Genomic DNA, 3,424 nt, shown 5'->3' on the forward strand with positions numbered 1-3,424 from the left:
GACACTCGACTCGAGGAACGATCGGTACGCGGAACGTACGTGGCTCGTTTCGAAGTGGAGCATAGGTGGTTCGAGGGATTCCTGTTATAGCATGCGTTTACTTATCTTCGCGCGAGAGTTTGAGAAGGTGAGGAGGACACTCGTTGGGACACATTTGGCGAGATCTAGAAGATAGGGATGAGGAACGGAGGTATGGAAAATATACAGGGAGGCCAATTTCCAGGAAAACGATTCTCTGCTCTGGTTCCGGGAGAAGATAAATTATAAGATGGAAAAAGGCTTCCGCGTTGTTTGTAAATTGTAGATGATTTCATTTATATCTATCTATATACTTTTCCAGAATTATCGATTTAATAAATTATTTTATAATATATTTTAGTTGTATTTAATAAATAAATACAAAATGTAAAGTCGTGAAAAAATACATTTTTCATTCCCATTTCTTGTTCTTGTAAATGTTCTGATACTTTATGTAAGATCGTTTTCTTTTTTTTTTTTTTTGGAACTTATTTAAACTCGAGGTTTCTTATTTTATAAATATTGAAAAAAATATCTTATTAATAAATGATTTATTAACAGAAAGTATGAATATTTTATTTATTTCGCCTTTTCTATCTGGTTTTCTGAGCAAACATACATAATATATTTTACCTTTGGTTATATGCGTTCGATTTCTATTTCAGCTTCTTTCTGATTTTTTCATGTCGTGTTATTTAATTATGCTGCGCGACGAGTTTATCCATGTGAAATTCAATCAATAAGCTAATGATGCTTGACCGAAATTCCTATATGAGTAATCGAGAAATTGAAAGAGTAATCGAAACTCTAGACTAGAGACGAAAAGATAGATCGTTCGTATCGAAGAAAAAGAGAAGGAAGAATCGAGGAATCAGCAAACGAGGGTGTGAAAGCAGGCTTTCCTCTGCTGCTTTCCTTGATTCAATATTTGCTCTTCGGATAACGAAGGAAAGGAAGGGAGAGAACTGCAACTTCGTGGCCTCTGTTGTGGAGGATTCGGTCGGTCGACGACAGTTTTATGAAATCAACGCCGTGAGAGCTTTTTCTACGGATTTTCAAATGGGAGAAAATCAACAAGTGCACGGGAAAAATGATTGGTTTTCGACGAAACTTTTCTCGTGTTTAATATAGAAACGATTGCTAATATAGAAATTCGTGATCAATTTCTAATTTTGTTTACTTAACAAATTAGATTATATTGATTTTGATAAATCATTGAAGCAATAAGGAAAATTTATTTAAAGATTTAAAACATTCACTATGGATGTCTACGTGTAAATGGACACGTAATTGTATAATTTTTAATTTAAATTGGATTGCAGTTTCTTCCACAATTTTTATCGAGGATTTTCAATTTCAGAATTGGTAGATCGAGATTAGTTAAATTAGGAATAGACATATGATTCAAATTTAAACCAGCTTTGAAATTTCTATTTTCACAAACTTTCGAGCGAATTGATCTCATCTTCAACATGTGCTACCTAGGAGATAACGTTAGTTCGTGGAGGTATTCGCTCGTGATCCTGAAACGTGATCTCATCTTCATGGGCGGAAGAGTGGAATTCGTTGGAGGGATACGTACCGATGAAAAAGGGAAATGAGAGAAGATGGCAAAAAAGGAAACGAAGAGAACTCGTGCAAACATTTCACGGTCCCAGAGGGGGTGTGGAGAAGCGAGCACTTGCCTCTTCGCGATCTTTACATCCGCACTTTAATATATTTTTATACCTATCGTTGCGACCAAGCGCGACGACCCGCTGACACCGAGATTTTCTTTCCACGTCACGACCCAATTGCAAACAAACCGTGAATAACGTGCTCGAATCTCTGTGTATCAAATAAAACTTACGCAATTCTCTTCACAAATTTCCTTATAATAAAACTATAACATCTCATAAAACCTATGAACTTTAATTAATCGTCAACATTATTATTATTCTTCAATTTTTATTATATAGAATATGATATTCCAACATAAATTCCTATTTTCGTAATTACGTTCATATAAATTTAAATATTGTATAAACATCCACAATCGAAAGTACTTGATACGTTTTAATGCATTTCCAACTTTCAAACAATAGAAAGCCTAAACAAAGCCTAAACAATCGTCTGATCTAACTTTCTGTTATTCTGTCAGATTGCGTGACCGAGTTTCTGCCTACTCATAAGTTCAGCTCGATATAAAATCTCCTTTTTTCTTTTCTTTCTTTTTCCCCTATCTTTTCAACGAGATTTTCGCTTTCGTCCACGACATTTTGTCGCGATATGTTCGCAACAGTCCAAGTCACCACGTGTTCCTTTTTCCACCATCTTCTCACCGCGTGCCTCGTTCTCCGTCGTCGGCCGCGATTACTGATTTTTTATACGGGAAAACAACGCAATAGAGTGGGAAGCGGGGTCGAAAAACGTCGTTCCATGCGACACAGGAATTTCACGCCCACGCAAGACGCCGTTATTCGTGGTGATAATTCTCGGTTCAGTCCTCCACTCGCTCTCTCTCTCTCTCTCTCTCTCTCTTTTTCTTATTGGCGCGTTTTACTGAATCCATTCCGTGGTGATTACGTGAAATTACCGCGGAGAAGGGGTTCTTGATTAATAGATATAGCGCGACAGGGGCGATTCGCCCTCCAAGAATTATGGAAGGCAGGTGCCGCGACAAGAAACGGAACACTCCAGATTTGACGATTTCTTTATTCGCCGATATACTGCTCCGTTGAAAAATTACGGCCACGAGGGAGCATCCCTTGGAATCCGGTTGAATCGTTTTCGCGAAAAGAAGATCGTTGGATGGAACCGCTTAATGAAGCCAAACACCGAGGACGACATTTTTATTATATGATCGATGTTATGCCCGTTTGGAATTAGTGGTACCAAGTATAACCAGTTCGAAAGAAGGATTATCGTTACTTCTTCCAAGAAGCTGACGATTCTACTCCCTCTCCTCGTGCTCTACTTATATATTCGATTTTGGATTGTAAGAAGAAGAAAAGAAAAACGGACTGTATTCGTGTATTTGGCCTTAATATACGATACGATCCAATTTGTATCAATTTTTAGAAACGTCCCTCCCGTCCAATATTTTTACACTTGCAAACATCAAAACTTTTGTTTCTCTCAACTTTAACTTCTTCTGTATCATATAAAGAAAAATAATTTCAGAATTGATTGAAAAATAGAACACGTATCTAATATCTAATATCTATAATAATCGTCTATGCAATCGATCTATCTAGAATCTATTTATAAAAACATCTACACATTTATCCATCTAATTTTCAATAATTTCAAATTTTTATCACAACTATTTAACGCAACAAGCTCTCAAAAATACATTCGAGAATAAAATTCTCAAGAGTTATTTTTACCTTAGACGTAATTTTCATTTGCTAAAAAAAAAAAAAAA

The sequence above is a fragment of the Apis dorsata genome, unplaced genomic scaffold (assembly GCF_000469605.1).
Source record: "Apis dorsata unplaced genomic scaffold, Apis dorsata 1.3 scaffold_42, whole genome shotgun sequence".
Taxonomy (NCBI): Eukaryota; Metazoa; Arthropoda; class Insecta; order Hymenoptera; family Apidae; genus Apis; species Apis dorsata.